At 38.2% G+C, this 20,000-nt stretch overlaps 1 protein-coding gene and 1 long non-coding RNA gene across 2 annotated transcripts in view; both read left to right on the forward strand.

Annotated features, from left to right (window-relative positions):
* Positions 1–20,000, forward strand: part of LOC144960403 (uncharacterized) — a 28,287-nt gene that overhangs the window by 1,294 nt on the left and 6,993 nt on the right. The gene's annotated exons all lie outside the window — the stretch shown is intronic.
* Positions 688–2,435, forward strand: LOC144960548 (uncharacterized). The gene is made up of 2 exons (XR_013642871.1): positions 688–941; positions 1,863–2,435. It is a non-coding gene; the product is annotated as an uncharacterized LOC144960548 (long non-coding RNA).

Raw genomic sequence — 20,000 nt, forward strand, 5'->3', positions numbered from 1 at the left:
CTTTATTATTTTATTATTAATTTTGGCTTGGCATCTTACATATGTGAATTTGACAGGTTGTTATGGATGGTAATTACTCGTATAACATTAAGTGATTTTTAAACATTTTTACGGCGTTTTAAATGTCTTTCTTGCATTCATTGCCGAGCACCTCCACTTTTCTGTTACTATTTTAACGATCAGCTGATTTTCTCTTGCCTCCCCTTTAATTTCGCGGACTTTTTTCAGAACGAGGCGTGGGAGTGGCTACTGGGGGTAGTGTGTGTGAGCGTATGTGTGTATTCCGACAGGTATCTCTGATAACTAAGCAGAGTAGTATTATTATTATTGTTTTCCTTGTACTCGGTGTCGGTTGATACATCTTTTCATTGATTTCTCCTGTTCCAGTTAACTTTAAAAGACAAATTTACTCTCCTTAGATCGGGGATATCCATGCCTTCAAAATGTATATTTTATTTCTCTATACAAAATTGATGTAATTCCAATATCTTCATTTTTATTTACAAACAAGCAACTCGCACACTGTTTATTCATGTGTTACACAATAACCAAATTGCTGTTGTACCCACCAATTTGTAAGAATATTATTATGATACCACATTTTCACCTGTAACAGTTCATTTATTTGTATATGTTGCATTTTGTGATTTATTGCCATTTTATTTTAGCATGTCGAACACTGTAACGAAATGCTTCCGTGTAGGCGTCAGTTTACGACAGGATGTACGTCGTCGTAGTATTAGTTGTTGTTATTGTAATCCCTCCGGAACAACCCTTCTTTTGTTGATACAGGTCGTATCAGATCATGCACCTATGGCCCGGAAGTTTGAATTAAACTACGTAGTGTGGGTGTTATTGTGAGAAAGGCATCAATCTTGTTTTCTCCGTAAACTTATAAGCAAAGTAGGATCCCTGTATTCTACGGGAGTGACTTTGTTATGGTATGGCTTGATTGATATCTCGTAACTATGGGGCTGACGAATTTATTTATCCTTGATATGAGGATGTCCGGTATCAGGATGGGTTGTTGTTGTCCATGATTATGGAATCTGGGGGAGTTTTAAGGAATTTCAGATGTTTACGGATATGACTAACATCCGTTTGTGTGGGTAGAATTTTGCTTCGTTTGCTTGATTTTTGCCTATAAATGCCAGAGTTTTGAGCAGTTTCTTCAGACCACTCAGCGGAGTCTTTTAGGCTCATTGTCTCAAAAGAGACCAGACAGCGGAGTCTTTTAGGCTCATAGTCTCTAAGCGATAACCACAGCGGAGTCTTTTAGGCTCATTTGTTTAACTCTTGTGTAGAGTTAGATTAAAGTCTTGTGTAGACTTTGTAGTGCTCAAAGTTCGAGCTGAAACACGTTTTGTGTTAACTCTTGTGTAGAGTGTGATTTAAGTCTTGTGTAGACTTTGTGGTGCTCAAAGTTTGAGCTGAATCAAGTTGTGTTATAACTCTTGTGTAGAGTTTGATTAAAGTCTTGTGTAGACTTAATTTGTGATTTCAATAATCTGTTCGGCTCTGGTGAGATTTTGAATAATATGTTGTGATTACAATTATGATTGTGTTTTGATATCAATATCATAATATCACTTTAAATTTTGATTCTCAATTAATTAATCAGATAATGACATTAATTGTGTAATATATTCTTGTTGTAAAGAAAATAAGCTTTTCTTGCTATAAAGCAATATTATTTCATATCTACAAAGTAAAGCAATATTAATCAACATTAATAAATTGATTTGTTAAAGTAAAATAATATTTACTCATTTAAAGTAAACATATTGAGTGAGTTCGAATATAGATAGAGTTATATTCGTATGATTATCATATTATAACAAAATCATTTTCTTTCTTTAAAGTGAATGAGCCGTTGGAGGCTGGGCTTTAACAAGCCAACTTTAGGCTATGCACTCATAGCTTGACACTAATAGAAACTGAACATTTGCCTGTATTATAAGTTACCTGTGAAGAACCATTTGCTTATTTTAATATCAGAACATTGAGAAACAATTGATCTGTTTATGAATACTGTGAAATCAGAACAATTTCAAGAAGAGACAAATTAACAATATTAGAACAACCTTACAGTTTTTGTTGAATATCAAGGACACTCTTTTGGCTTTCTTCTACACGTCTGGATTGTGTTTAGTTAGTTAGTTAATTATTAGTTGCCTGTATGACTGTGATGGTTGCAACCTATCTGTGAGATTGTCTGATGTGGTAGCGGTTTGGTAAAGTATTCATAATTAATTGATTTAATTATATATTTTCATATCGCTTTCATATCATATTCATCATCACACCATCTCCATCAATTTGTCATCCATCCATTTGATTTCATACTTATTACATCTATCATTTCATCTTTATATCTCATAATATCTTTGTTATATTGTAATAAAATATATCTTCATTTAGCTTCAAAACCTTTATCAACGTATTGTGTTTGGTTATTGATCGGTGTCGTAGCTTGAATATAGCACACATAAACAAGGTTGCAAACTGCGCTACATAAGCATACGGTTTACGTGCGCACTTTGTGACAAACACCCTCGCGGGAATTCCCAATTTTCCTTAACATGCCCATCTATGATATTGTTGTGACGTAGGTGCTTTCCCTGAGGTCCGCGTTGATATTATTATATCATGCATTTTTCATATTTTGATATTGTTTTGATTTATTCAGTAAACCTCAAACATTGAATAATTCGCCTTCTGACGTTCACTCCTTCAATAACTCTTTCTTTACGTGGGTGGTCGAGGAACGGGGTTGACGAGGGATCCAAACCACTGGACTGTGTGTGCTCATCACATGAAATCGCTGATCTTCATTTTCTTTACACTACTACTCCTACAACAGCTGAGAGACATAGCCGCAACCGGTCACATGAAATCATTGTCTCTCGGCTGCCTTTTACTTTACATGAAATCAGCTATCATCCTTACTATTTCCTACTCTATCTCTATTTGAGCACCTCCACAGAACGGTTACGGTTCGGAACCCAAGTCGACTCTGCGACTGAGACCATCCACCTCTTTGTACGGTACTTCACCACACTCGTGATACCGTTACATATGTTAAGTAGGTATGTTGTCTATTTATTGAGTTATTTGTGTTTTGAACGCAAAATGATGATTTGACCTCGATTTGAGTTTGTCTGCTTTAAAGTGCAGGGTTGCCAGATTATTTTCAGGCATTCTGCCAACTGGATTTTAAACATCTGCCAAATACCACAAAATTCTGCCAAACCGTACTATTTATGGTTACTTCTTTGAAAACTCATCAGTTTTGTTAAACAAATAATTCGAAAGGCCGATGTCATAGGTTTTTTTTTCATTTCCCAAGTTTAAGAAAACCACTAATACATAAAAATTGCCATGGAAAACATGGAAAATAAAATCTGCCAAACTGCCAAACCGTTTTGTTTTTTTCTGCAAGACGACTTCAAATTCTGTCCAAAAAAAAAAGGACATTGGAAGAAAACCTGCCAAATTGGGAACCCTGCTTTAAAGTGCAGGGGTTTTTAAAAGACGCCTGTCTGCCGTGATATGAGAAAAAGACGCATAACGGGAAAACCTACTTTTTCAGGAAACGCAAAAAACTGTTTTACTTAATAACATTGTAACTATTGGCTCGAATCTAAAAGAATTAATAGGTAATTAAAGATAACTTTTTTTGTTATTTTATTCATGGAACTTGAAAACCAAAATATATTGTATCAACTGTGTAATTCACCAAAAGACCTTTTGCCAAATCCATGATTGAAAATTGATTGACACATGTCTTTCACAGATAGACGCAAAAATATTATGCGTCCATCGCACTTTCGGATCTGTATCCAGTGTGTGACAAAGGGACGCATATTGTTTTTGCGTCTGATTGTCATAGACATGGGCTAATTTAGCGGTAATGTGCATATTGATATACAGTGTCATGTGAGGACGCATATCGCCCAATGTTAAGCTACAATAAGCAAAAACATCATAATCACAGGTCCCTAGAATAATCGGAAGAAACCAATCAAAAACATATATCTAGGATATCAAGCTGAACATTCTTTATTATTTAAGAACAATCGCACCAGTCATTTAAATTTTCATAGTATTTTCATTTGGAGTGATTTGATTAGCATTATTTGTATAATAAGTACTAACTCTCTTTCTCTCCCTCTTTCGTTATAGTTCACTAACATGGAGTTTGCTTTTGTAATCATTGCTACTATTATCACATACACATTGTATTCCATCTCTTCTCTTTAGATAATGAATTGTATCATTACTTAGATGTTAAAATTGCATGCTCGTACACATGGTTTGGAAGAGCAACGTTTCCAACTAGTCAATGAATGATGAAAGGACATTCACTTGTAGGATTTGCAAAGACTTTTACTCGTGGAGCTGGTTGGTAGGTCTATCCAGTACTTTCATCTATTGGGGGGGGGGGGTCAAACCCACAAGTTGTTTCACGATCTCATCCTTCTTGTAAATCCTACACCCCTGGGTTTTGTACGAAACTTTGGCATACAAAAAATATCCGCGTTTCAGAATGTCACATTCGTTGAAGGTATCTTCTTCAAAGCTACGAGGAAGAAGAGTGTCTTTGGTGACCCTCGCCTGAATTCAGCACAAACAATCTTAGCTAGGTAGGGACGATTGTCAGCTTTGCTCAACAGATAACTACTGACTCCAGAATCCCAGTTGGCAAAGTCATTAAACCTCAACGGCATTGTCTGGCAGCCTGCTTCTACGACACATTGTTCAAATTCATTGATATCAAAGATTTTGCCGTCTTTCTGTCTCAGAACTCTTTGGATTCCGGCATGGGTGGAGTCGGCTGCCATAAAAGTATGACCAGGCTCGAAATAGTTGATTGTGATGGTGCTTGCTTTTGTAGTAGTCTAATCATTTACAAGATGAAGTAACATAGTATAAAGGGTACAATTTATATTTTGGGCGCTTCAGTTATCCAGTCAGAGTGTCACAGATTCGGCATCGCGCTTATATATTAGGAAATAGTAAGAAGCTGATGCAATGTCTCCATCTTTTCGTCCTGAAATTGATTCATTCCATATCACGGCAATGTCCTTTTCACTTTTTTGCAGCCCATTGGTGGAAATGTCTCATTGAATAAGACCAATCTGCTTGTGAAAATGATTCTGTTAAAAAAATTACTTTTTGCAGATCAGCGGCAAACACTGGATGGGCTGTGTTGGTGTTTTCGTTCTTGTCTGCATCCTGATGGATGATTTTTTTCGGCACACGGTTCACACCTTTCTTCACAGTTGCATAGTTGTTTGTGCTACAAGAAGGACTTACATTTTTCACATTCTTCTTGACCAAGCACAGCTTGTGAGATGTTAAGTTCTTTAAATGCAGAATAGTAGAGTGTCTTTGATATGGCTTTTTCAGTGACTGCGCAAAAGTTTTCGTGCATATTAGTGATGGTCAGATCAGATGGTAAATATCTCCTGAAAGGCGCGTGCTCACGTCTATAATGAAAAATTCTTGCTTTATATTTCTCTGTGTGTTCATGGATAATGGTGTGGTCAATCTTGTACCAGGGACTATGACTTCCACGATTGTCAACAAGGGGTACTTCTATGACATTGTTTTCGTTAACACCGACATCCTTGAAAGCGCTCCTTATCAGTTTGCCATTATTAGCTTTGAATCCGAGAGTAGTAAGGAAGAGCTTTTTGCACACGGGATGGAAGACTCCATCTTCCTGTTTCATTGTATATTTGCATGTACATGACTAGGCAATGCCTTCGTTCTGATCTCTGCATTATGTTTTACTTACCCAAGTCCGTACAACTTTGCGCTGGTCCTTCCAATCCTCTCTCCAAAACATCTGTTAAGCTCCCGTCGCTGGTACTCCAAGAATCTGTCACGGCATTTTTTGGAGCAGGTCGGCGCACAACCTTCCAAGACCGAATGCGTTTCTCTCATTCGCAAAAGCTTGTGTATTTCCTAGTCTGCTTTTTGTATCGGCGTCTTGTGCTTTCTCTTTTTTGAGTGAGTAGACACTGTCTCTATTTCTAGATCTGGTGTAGTTATTGTTTCACTCTGCTATCGTGGTCTCTATAATCGATGACATACCTGGAACATGCTCTCCTTCAGTTATTTCTCCTAAACCGGTAAAGGATGTCGGCGTGGTAGTTTCGGACATATATTCTTCCTCTTCAGCAAATGGAACTCTAGGGGCAGTAGTTTCGGCGATAATATATTCAGAAGCAAGTTCCAAATACATTTCAAATTCTGAGTCACTATCTAAACTTTGTTTCTCAATGGTAAATTCAATACAAAATCCATATCGTTTGCACGTGCTTCTTTAATCTCAACAGCCAGTTTACATGCTTGTACTGCAGATTTTCGTATCGGTGTTGAGGTAAACCTATCTAGCTCGTCTCCTCCGTTTTTCTTGTTGTCCGTGGTTTCTATAAATCTTTTCCTCTCTGCTTTTATGACACTCATACATCATGTAATTCCTCCTGATAGAGGTTTCACTGTTGATCTGAGCTAGCTGTTTCAATGGAATGTCAATATCTGAATCACTGGAGTCTGATTGTCATGATTTATTTAATCTGGGTTGGCTGAGGTGGAGGTACCGGTGGCTCTTTTAGGGGTTCGATCATATCTGATGAAAGAGATATAAATATGGATATTCAAAAATTGAACGGGAGTGGACATTCATTAAAATAATCTTTATCATAAAGTAACGTTGTTATGATATGATATTGAGTTACAGTTGCTTGCCTTTCCCAAAAGAATATTGAAACATGTTATTGAGGGCTAATTGGATGCATAGCTAGAGATGTATTGTCTCAGAAGTTAAGGTTTTCACTTTGATTCAGAAGGTACCGAGTCCGACACAGTCCTAGGTTGGTTTTCAGGCCCGATTGGTTTTATTATTTTTCCCACTGTCCTGATCCCAAGCAAGGCGGGTGCGCAGTTTGGACAAATTTCAATGGAAAGATGGGGTGCGCACTTTGGTAGAACGCCGTGGGAGATGGAAGGGGGGGGGGGGGGGGTGTTCATTTTCACCAATGAAGGGGGTTTGACCGAAGAATTCAACCACAGCAAATTACAGGACATTATTTTGTATATTTAAGAAATAAATTTTAAGTTTAATGAGATCAAAAGGAGGGAGGGGAGATTCGCGAAAATTCCGAAAATTAATGGATGGGGGGTGGGCGTCTATTTGATACACTAGAATACTACTACTACTACTACTACTACGACTACTACTACTACTACTACTACTACTACTACTACTACTACTACTACTACTACTACTGATACTACTACTACTACTACTACTACTACTACTACTACTACTACTACTACTACTACTACTACTACTGATACTACTACTACTACTACTACTACTACTACTACTACTACTACTACTACTACTACTATTACTACTACTACTACTAATGTACATACACATGCTTTAACTGTTACTACTAATACGACTACTACTTATTCTACAACTTCTACTTTCATAGTGATATAACGATGATCATTATAATAATAACATTAATATTAATAATTGTCATCATAATAATAATCACAAATATAGTACATGTAATAACAATAACAGTAGTGCTATTAGCATGTAAATCAACATTTGTCTAAGTTAAATATCACAAACACAGATAAACCGTCAATCGCAAATAATTATTAAACGTCCTCACTAATATATGACAAGTACTTATATGATTATATACATAGAATCTTTGATCACTTGAATAGGAAAAAAATAAAACTCACCCGAGGAAATGAAGAATTCACACCAAAACAGCAAGTTACTGTACGTCTTTGATGATTGACTATTTGCTGAAAATTGGAGAACGATGATATGTTCTTTTCAACGTCACCAGTCGTAATAAAAACGGACGCATATATCTTAATTTTTGTAAAGTGTCTTGGCAGAAAGTCGCATATCCGAAATGCGTCTTTTTGTGAAAGACAAATTATGTCATTCGGTGGACGAATAAGAGAAAAAGACGCATATTACAAAATGCGACCTTCTGTCATATCCACATTCAATATGCGTCGATCTGTCATTCCTCGAAACGAATTTAAACCAAATTAGGTCAAGTCGCATATTTTCATAATGAAACAACTTTTTTATTTTCAACGATTGAGTTACCAAACCCAGATAGAAAAATGCGCCTTTCTCTCAAGTATGTGAATCCCAGAAAATGTCAATTTGACCTAGATACCGATATGCGTCTTTCTTCCCTATCACGGCAGCTGTGTTCTCCTCTCGAGAGCATTGAGCACCAGATATCTTGTAACAGGTCCTTGGCTGAGTAAAGTGATGAGACAGGAAATTAGAGCGATTTGTCAGTACACGATGCTTCACGCTGCGCGGCGTGATCCAGACTTTGGTCTCCTTTTCCATTTCGTATCGATATTCGGTAAATATTGAATCGGAATTTATGCATGCATACATCCATTCATACATACATACATACATACATACATACATATGTACGTACGTACATACATACGTACATACATACATACATACATGCATGCATGCATGCATACATACATACATACATACATACACATAAACCCCACATACATGCATACATACATACATACATACATGCATACATACATACATACATACACATAAACCCCACATACATGCATACCTATCTAACTACAAACCTACCTACATCCATCCATCCATCCATCCATACATATAAACATACACACACACACATACATATATATACATATATATATATATATATATATATATATATATATATATATATATATATATAGAGAGAGAGAGAGAGAGAGAGAGAGAGAGAGAGAGAGAGAGAGAGAGAGAGAGAGAGAGAGAGAGAGAGAGAGGCTATCTGTGGTATTCAAACCTAATTCAACATTGTATTTTTATCAATTGGAATTTTTGTTTTGAAATTTCTATATCTTCAAATTCAAATGTAAACGTTCTTATCTCCAGTAAAACTGACATTGTTCAAGTTTCCACAATCTCAAAATCTCTTCGTTCAACATACAATTCACATTACGTATATGCTTACATTTGTGACCCACCGTATCAAAGCGGTATTATGTCGGGATCCACTCGGTAAGGGAAATTGAATTCATAGCCACAAATATCCAACTTGGGTTTAATTTCTGTACGTTATGGTGGAGTATAAATACTATTTCTTGCATTGCAAAAACTTCTAAGCTCCAATTTCTCATCATTCTATCTCTAAATTCACTTTTTGGGGTCTGAATCATCCCGACATAATAGCGTTTTGAGACGGAGGGTCACATATTTACAAATATAACACACACAGATTCCATCCACCGTTGTAAGTACAAGGGTGCAGGGAAGGTGGTGTTAGAACTCGTGTGCAGAGACAGAAGAACAGACCTGTGTTCCCAGAAGTTATTTTGGCAACGTAAGATCAGTGAAAGTAGATGAGTTACAAGCGTGTTCATACCTGTCTAGCAAATTAAATTATATGTAAATTTTTACCTGCGGCTATGTGGTCTAGTGGTATGACACTCGCTTTCGGATCGGAAGGTCGTGGGTTCGAGCCTCGCGCTCGGCGGGCGCATCGTTGAGTCCTTGGAAAAGGTTCTTTACTCACATTCTCTCACAGTACTCACTCTACTGTATTAACCAGACTATAAAAGTTCAAGGTTACGCAAAGTTTGTGTGTTGGTCCGTAACACTTCCGGATGGCAATGTTGTGAGCTTCTTAGTCAAGCGCATACTATCTATAACTTTAAACTTACAATTAATAACTTATTGATGATTTTTTTCTATATACTGCATAATCTTAAACAGGAATCGAAATTAATAAAAACTCAGTCCACGTTTTTTAAAAACTTAAGCTTTTTATATAGCAAAATATCCACTAAATGTGCTCAAAGCGCTTTACAAGGGGTCCCTAGCCAACAGCAAGACTTAACATGTAAGACGTGACATGACGACGTCTGTTAGGTGATATTACACTTTTTTTCGGACAGAGACAACGCTGTTCATGGCTAGTACACTCATTTTACACCTGAGTACGGTGAGAGAATGTGAGTAAAGAGTCTTTTCCAAGAACTCAACTATGCGTTCCGAAAGCGAGTGTCATACCAATGGACCACATAGCCGTTTCGAGGGGTTGTTGCTGCATTTGTTTTAAAATTATAATTTTATTGTATTTATGCAGACAAAGAGAAAGAACTCTGTTGGAAATACCTCTCGATCTGGAGAATTTGAATTACTCTCCCTTGAGCTGAGGAGTTTATTATCAGTTGACATCTTTGCTTTCACTCCCTCTCTCTCTCTCTCTCTCTCTCTCTCTCTCTCTCTCTCTCTCCTCTCTCTCTCTCTCTCTCTCTCTCTCTCTCTCTCTCTCACTCTCTCTTCTCTCTCTCACTCCTCTCTCCTCTCCTCTCTCTCCTCTCTCTCTCTCACTCTCTCTCCTCTCTCTCCTCTCTTCCCTCTCTCTCTCTCTCATTCTCTCTCTCACTCACTCTCTCCCTCTCTCTCTCTCTCTCTCTCTCTCCTCTCTCTCTCTCTCTCTCTCTCTCTCTCTCTCTTTCCCCCCCCCCTCTCTCTCTCTCTCTCTCTCTCTCTCTCTCTCTCTATCTATCTCTCTCCCTGATATTCCTTTTAAATATCATAGTCCTGGAGGGTCCCGATAGCTCAGTTGGTAGAGCACTCGCTTCACACGCAAAGGGACCAAGATCGATTCCGGGTCCAGTCCAGGGTTGCCAGATTATTTTCAGGCATTCTGCCAACTGGATTTAAAAAATCTGCCAAATACCACAAAAATCTGCCAAACCATACTATTTTTAGTAGATACCCCCTTTGAAAACTCATCAGTTTTGTTAAACAAAAAATTCGCAAGGCTGATGTCACACATTTTTTTTTTCATTTCCCAAGTTTTAAAAAATCACTAATACATAAAAATTGCCATGGAAAACGTGAAAAATAAAATCTGCCAAATACCTCCAAACTGCCAACCCGTTTTTTTTCTGCCAGACGACTTCAAACTCTGCCCAAAAAAAAAAAAAGGACAGTTGGCAGAAAACCTGCCAAATTGGCAACCCTGGTCCAGTCTCGATTGTTTCCCCGAACCCCCTGTCCACCCAGCAGTAAATGAGTAGCTATATCCGTTAGATCTGGCGGAGAGTACTTTGCGATAGACTAGCGTCCTATCCAACGGGTAGCAAGCAATTGCTATTGACCGTTTCACGCTATAGAATCCGGTATATATATTCCGGCTCCATCGGCCTTACTGCTGAAGGACTTTCTTTTTATCTAAAATATAGAAATTAATAGTGACCGTATTGGAGGCAATCAAAGTCATATCCTGATCCCAGGATTGTGTCCTTGGTGGGGCATTCTAGACTCACACTATCATAAACCAATCTGACTCAGGTGAGAATGAGTACCTGGCTGTAGTAGAAGGTGATGAATGTGACCCTGCTGAAGAATCTAAATTAGTTTTTTTTTAAAGCGCAATAAACTTGATAAAAACGCGGCGGAAATGCGCTGCATGATAAACGTTCATATAGGGAATGAGATTAGCGGAAGAGTAGCGTCCCTTGATTGGACGTCACCCATGGTCTGTGACGTCACCGGCGGAAAAGTTATTAGAGGGAGAACGTCATGTTGGTTGTCCGCATGCGTCTCTCGTCCCCGTGAGGACGAGAGACGCATGCGCACGAGGACGAGAGACGCATGCGCACAACCAACATGACGTTCTCTCTCTAATAACTTTTCCGCCGGTGACGTCACAGACCATGGGTGACGTCCAATCAAGGAACGCTACTCTTCCGCTAATCTCATTCCCTATACATTTTTTAAAACTTATAATTTTTGGATAAAATAAAAGTATTAAAAAGAAATATTCCCTTTATTCATTCCCAAGGGAAAATTTGTTTTCAGGGTCTATTCCAAAGGAAGACTGGAATAACTCAGGCGTCAGCCGCAGTGCAGCGCCGCAAAGTGATCTAGGATGAGGGAGGTGACATGCTCAAGGCCACACAACGAGGCGGGTAGTCGAACTCGGTACCTTTTGGGTACGAAGCAAAGACCGTACCGCTCCCCCCCCCCCCCCCCCCCCCCCCCCCCCCCCCCCCCCCCGCCGAAGTATCCTTCAAATTCTGTTTAAATGTCAATTCCGACTCAACAAATTTTAATATTTTAGACAAAAATAAACAAACACGAAGACAAATGGAATTTTTAAAAAAATGTATTGTTGAAATGCAAGGCTAGAATCGAAAAGAGTAAAGCATGCATAATTGATTTTGAAACAAAACTGATTTGGCGGGTTGACTTGATTTCAAGTCAGTATTATCTTTTTCTTTTTCAAGTCAATTTTTTTTATTTATTGAGTTTTATATAGCGCAATATCCACTAAACATGCTCAAAGCGCTTTACAAGGGGGGTCCCTGGCCAACAGCAACATTTAACATGTAGGGCGGGACATGCCGCTTATTAGGCGATATTACATTTTTTTCGGACATAAACAACGCTGTAAACGGCCAGGTACTCATTTTACACATGAGTACGGTGAGAGGATGTGAGTAAAGAGTCTTTTCCAAGGACTCAACTATGCGGCGAGCGAGGCTCGAACCCAGGACTTCCGATCCGAAAGCGAGTCTCATACCACAAGACCACATAGCCGCACAAAATAAACAAACACAAATGCAGATCGAATAAAAAAATATATTGTTGAAATGCAAGACGAATCGTAAAGAGTAAAGCATGCATAATTGATTTGGAAACAAAACTGATTTGGCCGGCTGACTTGATTTCAAGTCGTCATTACCTTTTTTAAAAACAAGAACAACAACAACAACAACAACAACAACAACAACAACAACAACAACAACAACAACAACAAAACAACAGTTAACTGCCATACCCTGGAAAAGCTTGTGTTAAAAAATCGTCCTTCAATTATCAATCGATTTAAATGACACTCATTTTTGCAAAAAAAAACTCTCAAACCTTGGACTTTAAAGAAGACTTCCCAAAGTCCCAGGTTTGAGAGTTTTTTTTTGTTTTTTTTTTTGCCAAGATGAGGATTGTTTAAATCGATCGATATTTGAAGGACGAGTTTTCTGGCCAAATTTTTAAATTCGAGTTTTTCAAGGGTACGGCAGTTGACTGGTTAATTTTGTTCTTTGTTTTCATCATCTTCCATGTCAGTATCCTCTCGAAGAGCGATAGTCCAATTGGATTCAGCAGTCTGATGTCACGCCGCCCGGCAACGGCGGCCATCTTGGTTCTAAACAAAGAAAATCATTACTTTTTATTTTTCATGCTGGCTAGAACTTTTCATATGTCTTGTGATTAGAATGTGTAAAAGTCAAAACATGATCAAATTTATGTGTTTTTTTTCCTCTGGATTCGCTTTTATGCTCGCCGGAGAAATATTTCATACGGGCATCCGCCATTGTTCCGATAGTTTGGATCCAGTGTTACTAAGTTACCATGCGTCATTAGGAAGGAAGTGACCTTACGACTGTTGAAGAGTACTCCTAATAATAAAAAAATAAAATTCCCTTTATTCATCCCCAAGGGGAAATTTGTCTTTAGAGTCTATTCCAAGGGAAGACTGGAATAACCCAGGCGTCAGCCGCAGAGCAGCGCCGCAAAGTGAGCTAGGGCGAGGTGACTTGCTTAAGGCCACACAACGCAGCGGCTGGTGATTGAACTCGGTACCTTTCGGTAGCAATAACTATCCCGCACAAATCTTTGGGCCTCTTTTTCGCTCACGAAGTGCCCGAATTCGTGTCAAAATATGGGACGAAGCCGTTTCGTATATGCTATTTTAAAAAATTAATTACCACGCTGTTTATCGATGAATATGACTGAATGTTGGCACACATTTAGAAAAAAGGTCATTTTAGATTATGTCAAGCGACAAAACTCGTGCGATTAGCAGAAGACCGTTAAAAATAGATTTTTACTCTTTGGAGTAAAATATTTCTAAAACTACCGGACGTGGAGGTTTTGTCGCTGACAAGGTAATACATGAGCATTTTTTCTTTTTGGTTGTAAAATTTCATATGAATATGACGAGTACTTTTCCCGTATTTTACAAAACACCATCCTAATTTGCTCTTCAAGTTTCAATCTTTTAATCCACTTATTACGCAAGATACAACCAAAGGTCGAAAAAAAATGCCGAAAAAGCGTCCCATATTTTCGCGTTTTTTTCCTCTTTGCGAGTCATCCAAATAAAGGACACCTTTGAAACTGCATAACTTGTTTATTTATGAATGGATTTTCAAAATTCAAAAACAATTTTACTCAATGGAGATAGGGCTTTGATATTAGACAAAAATTTTCCTCAAAAAGAGAAAAAAAAAAACATTTTTCATACTCATGGCTACTTTCGGGTAGGAAGCAAAGACCGTACCGCTGAGCCCCGCTGCCCCAATAAATCCTCATCGTACTTAATCATCCGTAACTTCGCAAGCGATTCCACAGTGCGTTCTATAAATAGAGTGCATAGCTCGCCAGACATTTCATTTATCGGTTTCAGTGTCACTTTGACGACGTATATATGTTGAGATTGATAGAGATTGACATCCTTGTGTAAGATTTAGAGTATTATAATTAATAAGTTGGAAACCTCGTCGTTGTCTCTCTATTACTTTTCAAAATGAAGTCTTGCTTACCGCAATCCATGTCGCAAAACATTGAATTTTATCAACGGCCAATATTTTTGACATTGACAGTGTTGGGGTTAATTTTAATTAGTTTCCCGCCAAACTGCGCGGACACATCTAACACATTTACCGGAAGTTTCATAGTGTACCAAAACAAAGCGGTGGGAGACGGTGTTGACACATCGTCGTGCGTGTCAAAATATTATGGAAACTACCTCAGCTGGATGAATTGTGTGTTATTCTGTGCGCAGGACATTTGGTGCGCAGCGGTGTTCAGCGAGTACTCCGAAAGAAGCAGTAGCGGCAAAGCATTTTTGAAATGTGTTCTGTGCTCTACGACTTGGGATGCGTCAACTATGGACCCTGGCAGTGGTCGTTATGCAATCGCTCAGGTGAGTTACAGTTTCTTATCAATTCTTCTGTCGTCAATGAATACTCTTCAACAGTCATAACGTCACATCCTTCCTAATGACGCATGGTAACACTGGCTCTAAACTATCGGAACAATGGCGGACGCCCGTATGAAATATTTCTCCGGCGAGCATAAAAGCGTTTCCAGAGGAAAATAAAACCCCATAAATTTGATCATGTTTTGACTTTTACACATTCTGATCACAAGGTATATGAAAAGTTCTAGCCAGCATGAGGAATAAAAAGTAATGATTTTCTTTGTTTAGAACCAAGATGGCCGCCGTTGCTGGGCGGCGTGACATCAGACTATTGAATCCAATTGCAAGGGTTTGGATGGGTTTTTTTGTTGTTGTTGTGTGTCTTCCATAATGGAGGTCACATGCCGTGTCGACCCCCCCCCCCTCCCATATTATATGTTTTCCGACTAGCTTTCTCTCTTTATCTTACAATGAGATTTATACTTGACACCAGATAAGTCGACGCAGTGTAAGTCAATTTTCAATAGGCTTCAACAGCCATGACGTCACTTCCCTCGTAATGACGCATGGTAACTTAGTAACTGGCTCTAAACTATCGGAACAATGGCGGACGGCCTTATGAAATATTTCTCCGACGAGCATAAAAGCGTATCCAGAGGGAAAAAAAAACGTTATAAATCTGATCATGTTTTGACTGTTATACATTCTGATCACATGACATATGAAAAGTTCTAGCCAGCATGAAGAAAAAAAAGTGCCGATTTTCTTTGTTTAGAACCACGTTTCTGGGCGACGTGACATCAGACTATTGAATCCAATTGCGTCGATTTTTTATTATTAAAAACAACACAAAAAAGCAACAGCAACAAAAACAATTTAAAAATTAGAAAATAAAAATAACGTTCCGTTTATTCATCCCATAGGGGAAATTTGTCTCTTGGGTCTATATTCCAATGGAAGATTGGAATAACTGAGGCATCAGCCGCAGTGCAGCGCCGCAAATTGAGCTAGGGCGAGGTGACTTGCTCAGGGTCACACAGCACAGCGATAGGTGATCGAACTTGGTACAGTTTGGGTACGAAGCAATGACCATACCGCTGAGCCACGCTGCCCCCCCCCCCCCCCCCCCCCCTTGTATAAAATAATCATAAATAAAAAAAAAATAAAACAACAACTCACACAGTCAAATTCAAAGCCCCTGCATTCCGTTCTTGATTCTACTGTCCATACGTCCGTCACCAACTGGACGAAGAGCAATGTACGAAACGATCTGAGATAGTTTTAGTAGTAGTAGTAGTAGTAGTAGTAGTAGTAGTAGTAGTAGTAGTAGTAGTTAGTAGTGTAGTAGTATAGTAGTAGTATTAGTAGTAGTTAGTATAGTAGTAGTAGTAGTAGTAGTAGTAGTAGTAGTAGTAGTAGTAGTAGTAGTAGTAGTAGTAGTAGTGTAGTTAGTAGTAGTGTAGTAGTAGTATAGTAGTAGTAGTAGTATAGTAGTAGTAGTGAGTAGTAGTAGTAGTTAGTAGTAGTAGTAGTAGTAGTAGTAGTAGTAGTAGTAGTAGTATAGTAGTAGTAGTAGTAGTAGTAGTAGTAGTAGTAGTAGTAGTAGTAGTAGTAGTAGTAGTAGTAGTAGTAGTAGTAGTAGATAGTAGTAGTAGTAGTAGTAGTAGGGTAGTGTAATAGTAGTAGTAGTAGTAGTATAGTAGTAGTAGTAGTAGTAGTAGTAGTAGTAGTAGTAGTAGTAGTAGTAGTAGTAGTAGTAGTAGTAGTAGTAGTAGTAGTAGTAGTAGTAGTATTAGTAGTAGTAGCAGTATGTAGTTGTTTTGAAATACATGATCACACATTTCGATCTGTTTCTCTCGAACGGTGTTGTCTCACTAATTTTTGTATACACACAATCTTAGATCTGACTAAAACTAATGAATCCTAAACGTCATTAATATATCTTTTATGGTTGTCACGCAATTGTCAATTCCCTTGATGTGCGGCTATGTGGTCTATTGATAGGACACTCGTATTTGGATCGGAATGTCCTGGGTTCGACCTTGCTCGGCGCATAGCTGAGTCCTTGGAAAAAGGCTCTTCACTCACATTCTCTCACCGTACTTGGGTGTAAAATGAGTACCTGACTGTTAACAGCGTTAATAATATCGCCCAACAAGTGTCATGTCTAGTCCTCCATGTTAAGTGTTGCTGTTGACCTGGGACCCCTTGTAAAGCGCTTTGATACTTTGAGTGGATATTGCTCTGTATAAAAACTCTCATTTTGATGTTTTACAGTTTATTCATTTTTACCAGCCAGAACTTTAGTGCGTTACAGTAACCCAAACAACATAAGTTATGTGTACTATTTTCAGGTAGGGGCGCTGCGTGGACACAGAGCAGAATCCCCCCCCCCCTTACACACACACACACACACACACACACACACACACACACACACACAAAACAAATCAACATACAGAACATTCCCATCCATGTTCCACTCACAAAATATTGTGGGTGATTTTATTTTATTATTATTTTGTGTGTGTGTGTGTGTGTGTGTGTGTGTGTGTGTGTGTGTGTGTGTGTAAAAAGGAAAGAGAGTGGAATGCGAATTTAATCTGTACGACCGTAGCCATCGTTATGTTATAGATAGAATGCGCTTGGCCAAGGAGTTCACAACATTGCCATCCGGAAGTATAACGGACCAACACACAAACTCTGTGTAACCATGAACTTTTATAGTCTGGTTAATACAGTTTAGTGAGAACAACTCACAATCGCGGATGGCAAAAACAATAACAAAGGCCTGAGTGACGTCATCTTCGAACTATCTATAGGGTAAATCTACTATTTCTGGATGCTCGGCGGCGGCCTTGGTTGTTTTTTTTTTTTTGTTTTTTTTTTTTTTTTTTTTTTTTTTTTTTTTTTTTTTTTTTTTTTTTTTTTTTTTTTTTTTTTTTTTTTTTTTTTTTGGTTTTAAATAGATCGTTATTAAGATAACTTTTGAACCAGTTGTTTTTCCAATGAACAAAAAATAATTACTAGTGTCTAATGCGAAGTGCTCTTATGTGCAGGTCTGATAATCCAATTCATTATGGACTCTTTGTTGTGATGGAAATCTTTTAAAATGACGCAAAATATTGTCCATTACAACCATGTTAAACGAGGCCCATAATTACATTCGGATGTCAGATCTGCATATATGTAGACGTCAGTCTAGTGCAATCTAGGCCATCGTGTCAAATTACAATAAAAATTTTCAGATGGGTTTTAATAATAATATACGAGCCAAAGAGTATGATCATGAATTAGAAACGGACTTAGATAGAACGAAGTTTTTGCCATCCGTGTTTATCAGTAATTCTAACTAAACTGTATAAACCAGACTCCAAACATTCAAGGGTACACATAGTTCTGTGCGTTGGTCCGTTATACTTCCGGATGGCAATGTTGTGAGCTTCTTAGCCAAGCGCATAGTATCTATAGATCGTTAATAAGATAACTTTTGAACCAGTTGTTTTTCCAAGGAGTAAAAAATATTGAGTAAAGTCTCGTACAATCTAAGTTATCATGTCAAATGCTTTTCAACAGTCGTAACGTCACTTCCTTCCTAATGACGCATGGTAACTTAGTAACACTGGCTCTAAACTATCGGAACAATGACGGACGCCCGTATGAAATATTTCTCCGGCGAGCATAAAAGCGTATCCAGAGAAAAAAAAAAACCCATAAATTTGAACATGTTTTGACTTTTACACATTCTGATTACAAGACATATGAAAAGTTCTAGACAGCATGAAGAATAAAAAGTAATGGTTTTATTTGTTTAGAACCAAGATGGCCGCCTTTGCCGGGCGGCGTGACATCAGACTACTGAATCCAATTTCAACTAAATGTTTTCAGACGATTTTTAAGATGGAAAGATATCAGGGGAGGTAATTGATTCGGATTATAAACAGAAGATGAAATTAATGATGATAGAGAGATGATAAAATATAGATAGTTCGAAGATGACGTCACTCAGGTCTTTGTTATTGTTTTTTGCCATCCGCGTTTATGAGTAATGCTCACTGAACTGTATTAACCAGACTATAAACGTTCATGGATACACACAGTTTTGTGTGTTGGTCCGTTATACTTCCGGATGGCAATGTTGTGAACTTCTTAGGCAAGCGCATACTGTCTATTAATTGAAATCGAAGAACAAATAAGAGTTTTGAAACATTCCACCATTTCATTAATTAGACTGGCGTACCGTTACACAATGAAATAGAATTCCAAATGTCCTCAAACAACAAATCTCGTATTTCATCCCATTGTTAAACAGACCACGGGTAACTCTACTCTTCTGTCTTGTTCTGTTCTGAAAAACAAAACAAAAAACAACAACAACAACAAAAATAAAAACAAAATTCACGTATAAAAAAATTTGTCCAGAAAACTCGTCCTTCAAATATGAATCGATTGAAATATAATAAATAAATAAATAAAATTCCCTTCAGTCATCCCATAGGGGATATTTGTTTCTTGGGTCTAATTCCAAGGGTAGTCTGGAATAACCCAGGCGTCAGCCGCAGTGCAGCGCCGCAAATTGAGCTAGGGCGAGGTGTCTTGCTCAAGGCCACAAAACGCAGTGATGGGCGGTCGAATTCGGTACCTTTCGGGTACGAAGCAGCAAAGACCGTAACGCTGAGCCACGTTGTCCACTCATCTTGCCAAAAAACTCTGAAACCTGGGACTTCTCAAACAAAACTTTCTTTCGAATCCTAATTTCTTCCCATTTTAAAAGCTTTATGTACTTCCGAAGACGCACGTTTTTCATTGACAGTGCTGTCATTAATTTAGCTTTTTATATGTGACCCACCGTATCGAATCGGTATTATGTCGGGATCCACTCGGTAAAGGGAAATTGAATTCATAGCCACAAATATCCAACTTGGGTTTAATTTATGTACG

Source organism: Berghia stephanieae, chromosome 15, assembly GCF_034508935.2.
Source record: "Berghia stephanieae isolate SIO BIC M18660-M18661 chromosome 15, UCSD_Bste_1.3, whole genome shotgun sequence".
NCBI lineage: Eukaryota > Metazoa > Mollusca > Gastropoda > Nudibranchia > Aeolidiidae > Berghia > Berghia stephanieae.